This window comes from Macaca mulatta, chromosome 1 (assembly GCF_049350105.2).
Source record: "Macaca mulatta isolate MMU2019108-1 chromosome 1, T2T-MMU8v2.0, whole genome shotgun sequence".
Lineage (NCBI taxonomy): Eukaryota > Metazoa > Chordata > Mammalia > Primates > Cercopithecidae > Macaca > Macaca mulatta.
Window position 1 is genome coordinate 153,484,746 of NC_133406.1, and position 15,713 is coordinate 153,500,458.

The following is a 15,713-nucleotide window of genomic DNA, read 5'->3' on the forward strand; positions in this document are numbered from 1 at the left end:
CACTAGGATTCTTGGAATCTGATGGGCAAAAAAATAAATCACACTGCAACGTGCGGTTCTCCGGGCTGCTAATTGCATCTGACCCATTATCCTCCACAGTCCTGGTTGAAACTTTGACACGGCTGACTTGGAGTTTGAAATGTAAATGGAAGGGCTGCTTTTGCAGGTCATCATACTGCAGAAAGTCCATTCCTGGAACACTTTCCAAGGCCTGGAAAAGAGAAGAAACAGATATTAGCAATTATAGCAGGATTGTGCAGCTGCTGGCATTTGGGACTGGCAGACACAGCCACAGGCCCCTCTCCCTCCAGCACCACCCAGTGTGAGGAGCAGAGATGGAGGGGGGTCAGGCTGTCCCATGGAGCGGCAGCAGTGGTGTCAAAAGAGCATGAGTTCGTTGCGTCCAGGGAAAGAGCGACTGAGGGGAAGCTCCCCTCTTCCTCCTACACCCCACCCTTAAAAAGCATGCTCTACTGGCATATAGTTAGCAACTCTTCTTCCTGCCTCTATAGCTTTATCCTTGCCACCCATAAAGCCTCCTTGAAAGAAGTCCAAGGTTTATAAAGATCCTCTCTTTCTTTACAAAGAAAAGTTCCTCCACTCCTAAGAGGCGCATCCAAAAGAAATAGCTTGTGCTGCTCCCCAGCCTGGGTCTGACACAAGGATACAAGTGTTTGCCTTCAGCTCTGCTCCCCTGTAACCACGGCTCTCTCTCTGAGGGGGTCGGTCCTATGTTTATTTAACAGTGACTTTAAAAACATAGCCCAGACAGTGCTTTTAAGGGATGGAGCTGGGCCCTGAGAGGAAAGGAGAGGGCTGGAGAGCACTGCTAGGGGAAAGGGTGATTCCAATTCAGGAGGGGTTTTGGGGGCTCAGAGGCAAATCACAGCTGGGAAAGGGAACTGGATCCAATTCCTCAATCTGGAGAGAAAACAGGTCCTAGAAAGAGAGAGGAAGGGGGACGCCCAGGGAGCAGGGCTGCCGACAGCACAGAGCCACCTGTGCAGGGACAGGCCTCCATTGCTGGAGTCTGCAGTCACACTGGGAGCTGCACCCAAGGCGGTGGGCTAGACAGGGGCTTCATTCAGGGTGACCAGGCAGTTCAAACCCCAGCTTTGCTACTCACCAGCTGTATGACCTTGGCCAAGTTACATTATCCTTCTGCCTCAGTTTACAAAATGCTCAAATGGGACAGTGATAAATAGCAACTACGAAATCGCACTGTTTTGGGAATTTGATGCTAAATTGGTACATAGTAAGTGGTACATCATAAGTGTTTGGTGAACTTCAGGTAATGTGATCATTAGAACCAAGGTCTGGCCTCATCTCTTTGTTTGCTGAAGAAAGTTCAAGGTCTCCCAAAGAAGATCATGAGTCCACACATCCATCAGCAATATCAATATGGCACATGTGTAGGGAGGCTTGGCTCCTGGCAGATTGAGCTCCTGGCTTTCCAGAGATCGCCAGCCAGTGGAGGAGACAGAGGCAGCTACACCCATAAGAGAGCAAAGGCACTGGCATCCAGTCCCCTTAAAGCCCCACAGACCTTCTTTAGTCCAACCTTGCAGAGCGTCCCATACTGCCCCTATGGGATTCCTGTCCCACTTTGTGGCAAGGAGACAATGCCTTGATATGCTCCAGACCAGGCTGGGGTGGGCTCACTGACTTGGAGCATTCCATTCTCAAGATCGGGAGTCCAACCTAATCTTGCCATTTGTTCGTGAGATGGTTAACTGAATGTGTCAACTTGATTGGCCTAAGGGATGCCCAGATGGCTGTTAAAACATTATTTCTGAGTGTATCTGTGTGTTTCTGGAAGAGCATAGCATTTAAATTGGTAGGCTGAGTAAAGATGTGCTCCCAGGTTGAGGGTGGTGGCTCATGCCTATAATCCCAGCACTTTGGGAGGCCAAGGGGAGAAGATCACTTGAGGCCAGAAGTCTAAGACCAGCCTGAGCAATATGCCAAGACCCCGTTTCTACAAAAATAAAATAAATTTGCTTGGGCATAGGGCAGACATCTGTAGTCCCAACTACTTGGGAAGCTGTGGTGGGAGGATTGCTTGAGCCCAGGGGTTCAGGACTGCAGTGAGCTGTGATTGCACCACTGCACTCCAGCCTGGGCAACAGAGTCAGACTCTGTCTCGACAAAAAAAAAAAAAAAAAAAAAAAAAAAAAAAAAAAAAGCTCCCTCACTCCCTCACCACCTTACCAACACAGGTGGGCATATCATTCAATCTGTTGGGGGATCAGATCGAATAAAAAGGCAGAATGGTGAATTCCCTTGTTCTGCTTGAGCTGTGGCAACCACATTCTCCTGAGCCTGGACATTGGAACTCCTGGGGTTTAGGCCTTCAGATCTGAACCAGGACTTACATCATCAGCTCCTCTGGTTTTCAGGCTTTGGGGTTTGGAATGGAACTGTACCACCAGCTTTCTTGTGCCTCCAGCTTGCAGACAGCAGATTGAAGGACTTCTCAGCCTCATAACAAATCTCATTCTATAGAGCTATATATATGTATATCCTATTGGTTCTGTTTCTCTGGAGAACCCTGACTAATACAGCTGGACGTAACCCTGGTTTCTTATCTCTTGCAGCTGGAAAAGTGAATTGGATCCAATTCCTCAATCTGGAGAGAAAACAGGTCCTAGAGAGAGAGAGGAAAGGGGATGCCCAAGGAGCAGGGCTGCCGACAGCACAGAGCCACCTGTGCAGGGACAGGCCTCCATTGCTGGAGTCTGCAGTCACATTGGGAGCTGCACCCAAGACGGTGGGCTAGACAGGGGCTTCATTCAGGGTGGGTAATAAGAAGATGATACCGTTGTGAGAGTTTAAGTGTAGCTCCTGGGTATATTTTAACTGTGTATGGCCCTGACTTTGGCAGTATTGTTTTTTGTTTCGTTTTGTTTTGTTTTGTTTTGTTTTGAGACAGAGTCTCGCTCTGTCGCCCAGGCTGGAGTGCAGTAGCGCGATCTCAGCTCACTGCAAGCTCCGCCTCCCGAGTTCACGCCATTCTCTGGCCTCAGTCTCCCAAGTAGCTGGGTCTACAGGCGCCCGCCACCGCGCCTGGATAATTTTAACGTATTTTTAGTAGAGACGGGGTTTCACGGTGTTAGCCAGGATAGTCTCGATTTCCTGACCTCGTGATCTGCCCGCCTCGGCCTCCCAAAGTGCTGGGATTACAGGCGTGAGCCACCGCGCCAGCCGGCAGTATTGGAACAGAGTCGTCCCAGACATGCTACTTGGCTCAGAGATGAGGAAATGTACTGTATTTGGGGACAGGTCTATACTGCACCTGGATTCCTATATTTGCTAGTAAATAGCAGCACATGGAGTTATTAATTAGCACTTATGAGTTCATTAGCATTCATAAATTATGTCAACAGAAGCTGATGAACTAAGCTAGGTTGTTTGGGAAGGGGACATGAAGGAGAAAACTTCTCCCTCCACTTGGATTAAATCAATGTTACTTCCCTAGAATCGACCGTCACCAAGGAGTCAGCAAAAATAAACGCAAACACACAGGGCAATTCCCTGTATACAAGGGTGGCCTCTCCCGGGTTTCTGGTTCCCATTACTAATCTACCTCATATTGAATGGATTTGAGACTTGGTTTAAAGAAAACATACAGTAGCAGTATAACCAGCTGGGGGGCCATATGTGATTCTTTTTCATAAAATTTTCAAGTTGAAAGGAAACTTGGAGATCCTTGCATCATCCCCCCATGCTTCAGGTAAGGAAACCCAGGTCCTAAACTTAATAACAACTGGGTTTAGAAACTTCACATCTTTATCTCAGTTTCAATGACTCAAAAATGGGTGAAGCCGATACATCAAATCTGGGGCTAGAAAGTCCATTTGGATCCAATGTTATCACTTCCTTGAAACAGTCCTTCTCTCCACCAAGAAAGCTTGCTTCTTTTACTCTTTCTATTGTCTTTTGGGAACCAAGCATCACTCACTTCCCTTTCAGTCAATCTTTCAGCCCAGCTCAACAAGAATCAATGGTAGTTGGTGTCTATTCTTCAGTCTCTTCTGGGCAGAGCAACCAAGTGAAACACTGTGGGAACCTCTGGGCTTCTAATGGAAACAGGATGAAAACTATACTGGGCTTAAAGAATTCAACTTACTAGGGACTGAAAGAAGCTTTAGAGACCGGAGAAGGAAGGGGAGGAGCAATTGATTGAAGGAGGGAACAGAGACATGGTTAGGAAACTAGAAACTCCTAGAGGACTATCAATCCTGTTCTTCCATCCATTTGGAAATATGACCATTTTATGCAGATCTAAAACATTTAAATTAAATTTAATAGTTGCTTTAATAGGTTTTTTAAAAAAGCTTTTAAAAGCTTTTCCCACATTCAATCTATACCAGGTGTTTTGCTCACAAAAAGCTACTCACAAAAGGCTGGCCTCATAATCTTGGTTGTAGCGTTCACCTCTTGTTGTTGTCTTATACAGTCTTTGCTACATTAAGCTTTTATCGAGTTTCTAAAGGGCGCTCTGTATCATCAATTATGATGTCTGGTTTCAAACTTGATTTTCAGTGGCAGAGCCTCACTCTGAGTCTCTGTGTGTAGTATGTAGGTTGACACCTTGGGCTATGCTGGAACAACATCCGGCGTTATGTCTGTGTGGACTAGATGGGAAATGAGGGAAGACCAAGTACTAACCCAGGATACAAATGGTTCCGTTTTTAGAGATTTTTATGGATCTCTAATTTACAACAGTCGCCCAAGTAGGACATCCTGCTGACATTATAATTTTTCAAAAATACCACATTTCTGCAAACAAACATGGTTTCTATCCCAGTAGACTGGCTGTAGTTCTCAAATAAATTGTCGATTATTCTAATCCACCAATATGTGTTCTGTATGGTTATTAGCAAAGAAAACAACCAAGAAACCAAAGGTGGCCTCGACCTCACATTTAAGCTCATCTACAGGGAATACTGGATTCACCCTGCGATTCAAAGTTGACCTTTAACTTGGTAAGGAGCTTGTTGCGGAAATAGCTACCAAGTCTCCTTGTCTCCTAGTACATAATGATTTTTCCTGACTGTTTTTCCTTCCATGCCCCTCAGGTCATCAGTAGATAACATATTGTCTGATCATCAGGGTTCGTTGCCTGCTTTAAGCTCCCTTGGGATGCTGAAACCTCAGGTTTTGTGGCTAGGGTGATGTGACGATCTTGTGTGGAGTCTCTGTCTTCAGAACTATCATCAGTGAATGTTAATGACTTAGCAAAGTAGCTTATGCCAACATGAGCCCTTTCAGAGCACTATCAAAGTGCAGGAGCTTCTGGATGGTGATGTCAAAAAACCAGTGTTCTTTGGGAGCTCTGGGCCCATAATCAATCACCAAGTTCCCCTGCTGTGCCTTTGAGCACTGCCATTTTAAATAACTTGGGGGAAAATGGGCAATTTTCAGCCATATAAAAAAGCTGAAAAGGCATCACCAACTCTGATGCTGAAGACCCTACCGATAGGTAGTGACCTTAAGGATGTCTTTTCAGCAGCCAGATTTACTTGGTAGCTGTCAGAACTGAGATTTGCTGTTAGTGTAAACACGTCATCCCCACATGCTTCAGGTAGGGCTTTTGTAAGATGCCACAGACAATGTCTAAAAGACACTCAAGCAGAGGCAACTGCAAGCAGGAGGCTGAAGAAAATAGACTGAAGGACACTTGAGAACCACACTCCCCACTGAACATCTGTCAATGGCCCCACATCATCCACACAGTGAAGTTTATGCTCATTAGCATAGGCTATAAGAGCCTTCATTATCTGACCCTTCAGTATCTCTGACCTTGTCCTCTATGCTACAGAAATATTCACCCATGCCATTTTTCATCCTGTATCTTTGCTCTGCCTAGAATATTCTTCTGCCATATCTTGAGCTCTTTTTTTATTCCACAAGGCTAAGCTCAGGCATCAACTCCTCCTGGAAACTTGCCTTTACCATCCTTCTCCAACTACATAAGGCATCACTCCTCTATGCTCAGCCCTACCACTGCATTCACCATAATGTTTACAATAATTATCTTTTGCTCCACTTGACTGCAAGGCCCTTAAGGGCAAGGGCTATTTCTTATTTCTCTTTGTCATTTTCATATTCCCTGTACCAAGCTGAAAGCCTGTCACACAGTAAATGCTTAATAAATGTTCCACTGGATGAATAATAGTCTTCAAACAACATGAAAAGGCTGTGGAAAAATGGTAAACACCACCCAACACATCTAACGTGGTATATCAGAAATGGGAGGACTAATTTTGAACCAAATCATTGTATAGACTGGAAGGTAAGGAACCTGAGTCACTAAGAGTAGTAATATCTAACCCCACCAGCTCCAGCTCTGCAGACATAGCCCCTACTACTGTGGCTGGGGCAAACTACATCTGCTGATCTTAATATTGCAATAGATATCATTGTCTCTCTCTTCTAATAACAATTTTAGATTCTCTTCACCCTCAGCTAGCATCTCTTTTGTCTTTGTACCTTAACTGGTGGAGTGACCCAGACCCTCATCCTTGAGGGTTCTGAGCCCCCTCAGCCTCTTCTCAGGCCACGGTTGCAGCATTTGTCCATTTACCATCAAAAATGGGCAAGAGACCATCTAAAGAGAGCATCCAAATGGCTCACCTGGGTGGTAAAAATAGGTCTTCCTGCTTCCGTTGTGTAAGAGCAGAACTCCTCTTCTTGATCAGGATCAAATAGTGCTGCTAAGAGGGTGGTTCCTCAGCACTTGGAATCCGAAGTGCCCCACTAGTAACCATAGCTTAGAGTTCAATGGGACCCTGCTGTGTCCCCTGGTGGAAGCTTTCTCCCTTTGGAAGCCAAGACATCTAAGCCTGCAGAACCCAGAATCGTAGGAAAGGAAAGTACAAATCCCCCCAGTGGGTTACCAGGAGTGATGGTAAGCAGAGCCACAGTGACTTTCACTCCTTCATTCCTGAACCCATGAGTTCCGCCTGTTGGCGAACAGCTCCAAGTAATGGTCATTGATTTAAAGTGTACACTGCATCCTGGAGAATAGTGCCTGATCCTCACAGATACCATCTTCAAGCTGGTATCTCCACTGTGCCTCCAACAGGCCGTTCACTCCAGCAGACCAGATTCTTCTATGTGGTGCTATGTGAGATAGGGCCATTGAATCCATTGGCTGTATTTCTTCTGGTGCTCCTCCTTTGCCATAAAGTGGGTCCTGTGGTATGATACAATGTTATGTGGGATCCCTATTGATAGATCAAATACTCTAAGCTCTCAGATGGTGGTGTAGGCTGAGGCTCTGCAGCAGGGAAAGGCAATCCCATTCTGAAATATCACTTATTCAAGTTAAAATGAATCGGTGCTCTTTCTAGTCATGTAGCTAACTTGCCACCAAGTGGCTTCTTTTTGACCTCAAAAGATAGTATCATGTTGGTAACTGTTCTTTGCTGCTAACAATCAAACACTGAGCAGCAGCAAGAGCTATATTAATTTGGTGAGTAGGAGCCATGCTGTGGACCCATATATCACCTCCAACCCTACCACTCTGGCTACTCCACTTATGCACCCATTGTGCCAGCACTACTGTGACCCATGGCAGAGGCTGGCTTACGTCAACTGGCCTAGTCATTCTATCTATGTGTTGAGTGCTTTCTGGTGGGTGTTAGTTAACATGTGATACGAAACTCTTCACACTTCATGCCCACTCCTGTAGGTGTACCCCTTCCCCAAATCCCCTTATCTTTTTCCTTCCAGGCTTCTGACCATTTGACTAAGCCATTTTCCACTGCCCATGAGCTTAAACATATTCTCTTTCCACACAAAGTGAATGAGCAGGTACACCACTTAAAGCTATGCCCATTGGGATGATTTCTACTAATTAGTGATATCAAAGTCACCCTGAGTAGTGTTAAAGTGCAGAGGCAGTTCATTTTCAGCTTGTACCCACATACCAAGCCAACCTTCTCGTGAACCAAGCTCAACCTTTCACATGTTCCATCAACTGGCCATAAGGGACCCCCATTGTGGCCACAGGTGTGCACTGAGACAGAATTAATGTGATGATGGTGGATGACAACTTGGCAGTCTGAGCCACTGGATCATGCAACCTACTGCTGACATCTGGCCCTGCTCGTGTCCAGTTCCAAATGTACCCTTTTCATCTCATAAGAATTACTTCTGGTCACCCACCAACCTTACAACTTATTGGGTCTGACAGTAAGAAGTTCATGACGGGCAGTTCTGGCTTCATTACCATTGGATGACTAACAGGCAGAGTCCCAAAGCATACCAGGAGCTGCTTTTCAAAATGTGTGTAACCTCTGCTCTGAATGCTCTCACTGAACATAGTCACTTGGTGGGTTTTCTGGCATTATATACTATTTCCATCCTGCCAGGCCCATTTCTCTGAGCTTTTTGGTCCTTTCTCCCACCAACTGTCACAGTAATTCATTTCTACTTCCTTTTATGTGAGCTCTTACTTTCTCCAAGTTTCTGAGAGTCATCCTAGTACATTAGCAGGTTCCCAGGATCTTTGCCAGATGCTAAATCCTATAGCCCAAGAGAGTGATCCCATATTGATAAATTTTGCCTTATATAACTTTACATTCCACCTACCTTGATCCAGTACCCTCAGAACCCAGTCCTTTAAATAATGTTTGATATTCTGCCAGTGCCTATTAGCAACATTCTGCAGTTGCTCCAAGGTATAGTACCTTTCCTTTGCTAGCAGGCCCAGCACTTCCCCAGTCAGGCAATGCTGTGATTTAATCCTATTTATTAGTCTGGCTGCCAAGAAAGGGACCGTGGGGGCAGATCTTAAAGTGGAAAGGACACATTTGTCTTCCAAGGCAGAGGCCTCTGCATCTTCTTCAAGCAAGAGAGGAATAATGTTAGCCTTTAGCAGACAGGAGTGGGCCACTTCTGTAGGCCCAGAGAGCTTAAGGGGATCTGGAGACTCAAGATATTTAAGTGCATCAAGTCAGATGTCACCATCTAATATCTCAAGGGCCTGTTCTTTGCCAGTCAGAACCTGGCCTGGCATAGCACACATGCTTAGGTTGAGCATTCAACCTTCTCAGGAATTCTCCCCATCTTATGATTAAGTCCTAGCCCTGATGTCAACTTTTTCTGCCTTCTGACTACACGATATGAGGCTTACTTGATATCCAATATTGAGGCCCTCTGGTTTACATATTAATTGCTTATGAATTGCCTTCTTATCCAAAGCATTAATTGCCTCCAGTAATATCCAACCATCATCATTGTTCTTATCATTACTATTTCCCCATATTTCTCCAATGCCTAGTACATTCAATGCCTAGTACATTCAATGCCTAGTAAGTACATTCACCTACTAGTGCAACCCCTTTCACCAGCATACCATTCCACGTCATCACTGCGACCCTATGCCAGGATCTACTCTGCTCCACCTACTCCCACTCCCAGAGATGAGGTCCTCACTATCAGTAGTCGGCAGGTGTCTAGCTCCAGAATCCCATCTTAGCGTTGCCTTTCTCGGACCACTCCTGGTACCAACTGTTTAGGTTGGGTTCCTTGAGAAGCAGACTTTGAATCAGGGGTTTGTATAGGAAGTTTATCAGTGCCTGCCCTTGGAAATCACCATTCATAGAAGTGAAAGCACAGGGAAGGAAACAGGACTGGGTCAAGGGAGAAGCTGGGCTGTGATATAGTCACAAAGAAGGCGTCAAGTAACCTCACAGACAGCTTAGAAGCTGATTTGCACTTAGGAATTTTCTGAAGTTGTGGTGAGGTAGAGAGACTTTTGTAGCCCTACAATATAAGGTTTTGGACACAGGCTAACCCAGTAAAAGGGTTGTTACCTTGAGTGAAGAGGCTCACTTACATAGAGGGCAATGAGCAGAGAGGGTGAGAGCTGAGGGCTGTCAGCCAATGGCACTCTCAATAGCTAGAGGAGTGAGGCTTCAATCCTGAAGGGGGATCTGGGTGGTAGCAAATAGTGACTTCCATAGAACCCAGCTCTAGCTCTTATTAACTTTATGACCTTGGGCAAGTCAGTCATATTCTCTGGGCCTTAGTTTCCTGATCTGTAAAATGGAAATGACAAAAACGTCTACCTCATAGGGTTGTCAAGGAGATTAAATGAAATAATAATGCAATGTACTTTAATACAGAGCTTGGAACATAATAGGGAGCACTGTAGCTTCTAGATAGAAGTTTGGGGCTTATATGAGAAGCTACTAAATTATGAGATGCAACAAAAGGGGTTGCTAAACTGGGCATTGGGAGGTTAGAAGAGGTAAAGATCAAGGAAGTAAATAAAAGCAATTTCAAAGAGGAGACAGTCAATTGATACATGGACTTTAGAAAGGTGTAACAGAAGAAGACAGCTTCCAGGTGAGATATTAACCAGAGCAAAGGTCCAACAAACATGGCATTTGCAGAGCAATGATGGAGTCGGCCTGGCCGCTGCAGTGTTTCTTGCCCAGAAGTAGACTAGGAGGTGGGTGGATTATGGAAAGCTTAGAAATCCAAGCAGAAACAGCAGCTCTGGACTTCCCAACAGACCGTAGTTAGTTAAAATCGAAAGTGGCTTGAGGGGCATTCCGGAGAAATGGAATGTCTTGGCAGGAGAGGGAAAGGAAGGAAGATGGAGGGAGACAGTGAAGAGAGAGCAATGAGGAGCAGAGAGACATGTGGAGGAGAGAGAAGGCTGGAAACAAATTGGGGATTAAAAGCCAATCCAGACGGTGCAAAAAAAAAATCAGAAGTGAAGAAATGGAAGAGAAAATGTAGAGTAAACAGAGTTTTAAGAAATAATGGTCTTCCAATTTCAGAAGTTCCAATTCAAAGAGTCGGACTGTTCAGCTATGTTACTTCCTTAAGAAACAATACAAATACACTTATTAAGAAGCCAACGCTATGCTATATTATAAATAGTTCTGAATTAATGTCCCTTCCCAAAATGCCTACTTTTCCAACAGGTGCAATATTACACCATCTGCCCAACAAAAGAATCTAAATGTCACTAACTTCAGAAGAAAATGTAATTGACTGCCTAGGACCCTAGTTTATTATGATATTTAATAACTTGTACTTATATAGCATGTAGGGGCATAAAAGGTGTTATAAATGTTAACCCTCTAATTCACACAATAACTCCTTAGAAAGAAAGTGTGACACTCCCTTTTTAACAGATCCATTCATTCAACAAACATTTATTGGGTTCCTACATGCTAGGCATTGTAATGATGTAGAAATTTGGCTACATGGAGTTTGATTCAGGCTGTTGGGTGCTTGCCTGCTCCCCCAGACACAGTGAGAACCTTCCAAGAGCAGGAACCATGACTTTTTCTCTCTGAAGTCTTAGAGCCCAGAACTGCACCTGGAAAGAAGCTTTGTTCCATAAATATTTATAGATTTTTTAAATTAAATACCCAGCATTAGCTATAAGTCTCTGCTACCATTATTAAAAAACATAAACCCCAAAACTCTTGACTTCTGAGGCATTGCTGGCCACTGGACCTTACTTACTATGGAACCCCATAATCTGCTCTTTGAGATGGTAAAACATTCACTCATCCTCTGAACACTGTGAATTGTGTGCAATTTCCACAGCCCTTTGCATTTACTGGGGACAAGGTAGAGGCTGAGACAGGCCCCACACTAAGAGCTGCTCTTTTCTTTAAGACTTTTGGCTTCTATGGAGATTTTTATATTGGAAGGAAAAATAGAACTCTGGATCTAGAAATCACTCCAAGTCAATATCCTCTTGGTAGTCTGGGTTGGGTGTGGGAAAGTTCCATTTGGCAGCTCTGAGGTCCCAACTACTATCAAATGGCTAGCACAAAAGAGAAACGAGCTGGACACTGAGCATCTCTCTGACTCAGGTCGTGGGGTCTCACTGTGTTGGTGAGACCATGCTCTAGTGAGATGCTTCACAGGTATCTGGTAATTTAACCAACTTGTACAGGGTCCAAAACAAAGCCATCGTGTGCCATAGCAAAGTCCTGGTGAACTGGGGAAAGAGATAGTTACGAGTGTGTCCCCAAATTGTTCACCTTCTACCCCACCCACATCCCAATGTGGATGCCATTAAAAATCTCAATTGCTAATATCTGGAAGGTATCCTGTGCTCTCAGAACTAACGCCAGGGTGTCATCTGTCTCTAATCATGAAAGCAGACTCTCTCCAAGCCTGAAGACTGAAGTGGCACCAAAAGTCTCAGGTGCTCCAGCCCAAGCCTGGAGTTATTACCCTTGGGACAGCCACAGCAAATGGTCCATTTTCACAAATGTCAAAAATCAGGCTCCAGACACTCACGAGGCCAGAGTACACCCTAAATTAGCTGCTGCCACTTAAATCATACAGGTTACACTTTCTCTTTCCCTTTTGCTCCCTAATGTTGCTCAATGAATGACTGTATGAACTGCCGCTCTCCAAAGAGCTTCAAACGAACTCCATGTAAACAGTGCATCTGAAGAGGCCCACAGAACTTGAAAGAAGAGGACTTGGCTTCCCTCATTCTTTGAAAAATATATCCTGTATCCCTTGGCTGAATTATACAGAAAAAGAAATCTGAGTTTCTTTCTTCTGCTCTTCCGGGGAGGAGGGTGGCACAGTCTGTCTACGGCTGAGCCCACAGTTGTACATGAAAGTTAATATTTCCAGGGCCCTGCGTGGGATACCTTTCCCAGAATTCATGTTCTCCATGGGAAACTGAAATAGCGCGTGAGAGTTACCCTAAGTAGATTTAAATAATTAAATTCAAAAATTCTCAAACCACTTGCTGTTTCAAATTTATTTCTTTAATAACAGCTCAGACTCAGCAACAGACTGGATTAAGGTTTCATTTATTGGAAATTTAAGGTATATCCAGCTCTGGGTGTTGTTTTTAAGTATTTAAGGGGAAATTTGTGCTGGGTGAAAATGAAGAGACTGCAGCATTATAAATTCATTTCCTCTATTAGAAGCACGGCCGCGCCTGCACGCTGCAGCTGTTCCAGGAGGCAGTCCCCACAGGCTGGAGGGCGAGCCGGGAGCAGACGACCCTTTGTTTCCCCAGTAGGGGAGATTTGGCCAGTCCCACACCCTCGGCAAGAACTATTTCCTCAGTGGCGCCAGGCAGTTGGGCAGGATCATCTGGGGTGGTTTTCATGTGGCAAAGTAAAGCATCCTTTGGGATTCCAGGGCAACTTCTAAGGGATCCATTTGCATCTGTGACCTCAAACCATTCCTTGCACCAGGCCCCAAAGATGGGAGGCTGCCATGGCCCGAGCCTAGTTCGCTGACCTCTGAAATAACCCATCCTGATACATTCAGCAAAGCCTCAGAAAACAGGTGTTACATTGCAGGTAACAGCCCCACGGTACTTACTATTCATGCTAACAATTTTACAAACAAGTGAGTTTCTTATACATTCATCGCCACCCCCAGGCATTCATATTCTTTTTAAGTACAGAAACCTTAATTAGATTTTGACCACAGACCCGGATTTGACTTACCCTGACAGGGTTTCCATTAGTGTAATCTGTGGGGGAATTCGCTGTTTTAACATCTGTGTGCCTGAGGCCTATCTCACATTTACTGCAAAACTCTGAAAAGCCTCCCTTGTATGGCTGTATGTTTCCTCATGCTCCCAATTTCACAGAAGTCATTTCAGCACCAAACGGTAATTAGCAAAGGGATGGGCCTCAGCTGACATGAATGCAATTTATTGTTTTCCACGAGGCCTTGAACCAAGCAAACAAAGAACACAGTCTAGCTGTCTGGCATTTTATTAACTTGTATTGTGCGGTGCACCTTACTGAAGGGAGATCTTCAAGAGAAATTCAGCAGTTTGTGTGTGGCAACATGCAGACTTTGGAAGAATATTAATTTCAGTTCAATTAGGCAAGTTTTGTGGTACCTCAGCCTGTAATAGAGGACAGCCACTTTTATAATTATCTTCCATATTAACTTTATCATCACCAGACTTTTGCATAAATTCAACCTTTCATCTTTAAAATGCCAACACTTCTTCAATTTTGGCAACGGTACAGCACTGCTAATTATTTGCTCATTATGTGTGGTTAACTGATGAATCATTAATAAATGAATGAATGGCTAATATATTTTTATGGTAATTGGAGATATAACTGATTGCAGACTTCCTTAGCTTCTCGAACCGGCACTGAATGGGCAGTGGCTGCCTAACTGTTTACAGATGATATTTATGCCCCCACCCAGCGTTTCCCACAGTTGTGGTTTATCCCTGGCATATTCTCATCAGTCCAGGGTGGCGACTTGAACCAGTCTGGGCAGAGGGGAGTGGGCGGCAGCATAACCGAGCTTCCTTTATTGTGTTTCTGTCACCTCGTTTGTTTCAGCTCAGCTGATACGTAACCACGTAGGAGCCGCATGACCATTTGCTAGCAATTCAAAGAGTGCTCGTGGATTCTATTTGCCTAGCCATTGGCAGGGCCACAGCTATGACACTGCTGTGGTTACCCCTAGTCACAAACATATAAAGACTCAGATGCTGACACACAAAGACTCGGGCCATCCAATTGCCACTTGTCTTGCCTGGCACACCCAAAGGAGCGGTGGCCAGTGGCCACCCAGCCTGGTGTCTCTGTGGTTGAAGAGTTAAAGGGGACCCTTTGCAAAGTTTGATTGGGAGCCCGGAGTTCAATTTGCACCACTGACTAAAGTCCAGAAAATAAAATCAACCAGAGATCCTTTAACTCCATTCACTGACTCACCATTCCACGGCTGGTTAACGTGTTTGGAGATTAACCACTGAATTACAAAAATTATATTTATCATGTTGCAAATCAGTCAGCACCTATAGGTTAAAAACAAAGAGTACGTATTTGTTGACAATTCTTGTGAAAATGAAAGATAGAATACTTGCCAAATAAGGCTTGTTTAGCTTCACACAAACAGACGGAAGATCAAGTTAAAAATGCAAAGGAGATTACCAATTCTTAATTATAATTATTTAACCAGGTGGGTAGTTTCTCCTAATGAACATTTCCATGAAAACAGAATAACTAATGACAGTCTTAAAGAAGCCTTTGTCTTTCCATGTACTAATGATCACATTTATAAATATGCAGCAAGGCCCCCATGTACATTGCTAATGATAAGTAATTAAGCACCAGGCGTGGGAAGCCAGTGAAAAGGGTCATGTTAATGCAAGAGAGGAAATTAAAAATGCAATAAAATAAGTTGCCTAGAAAAGATTAAATAAACTTCTGGCTTCTCCTTCTTCCAGAAGTAAAAGAACAGTTTCCCCATTCTCGTAGTGAAGCCATGGCAGGCCATTCAACAGCTGGCTATCAAGTGAGACAGTACCAAGTGATCCACTTGCTTTCTACCTTCATCCCCATTTTATCCTGCAGGATTGCAGGCAGAGGGTGTGGCTCAAAGTAAAAGGCATTTTGGGTCACCAAAGGAGAAGATGAGCCCCTTGGAAAAAGGAAACAGTTGGCCATCACAGACGGATACCTTCCACTGGTTCATTAAATAGGACTTTGGTTGCTGTTGCTGAAGTACCACTTGTTTATAAAACCATGTTGACCAATCTGGGTTTTTTTCTCAGCTTCTGGAAAAAAAAAAAGAGAGGACAAGATCAGTGCCTTTTCCAGTAGAGCTGAATAACCTCTGTCTTCTCATGCTGTTGGCTTCCCCAGCAGACAGCAAACTCCTGGAGGGTGAGACCAGAACTCTGTGTTATTAGACATTGTATCCCTCACACCTAGTCC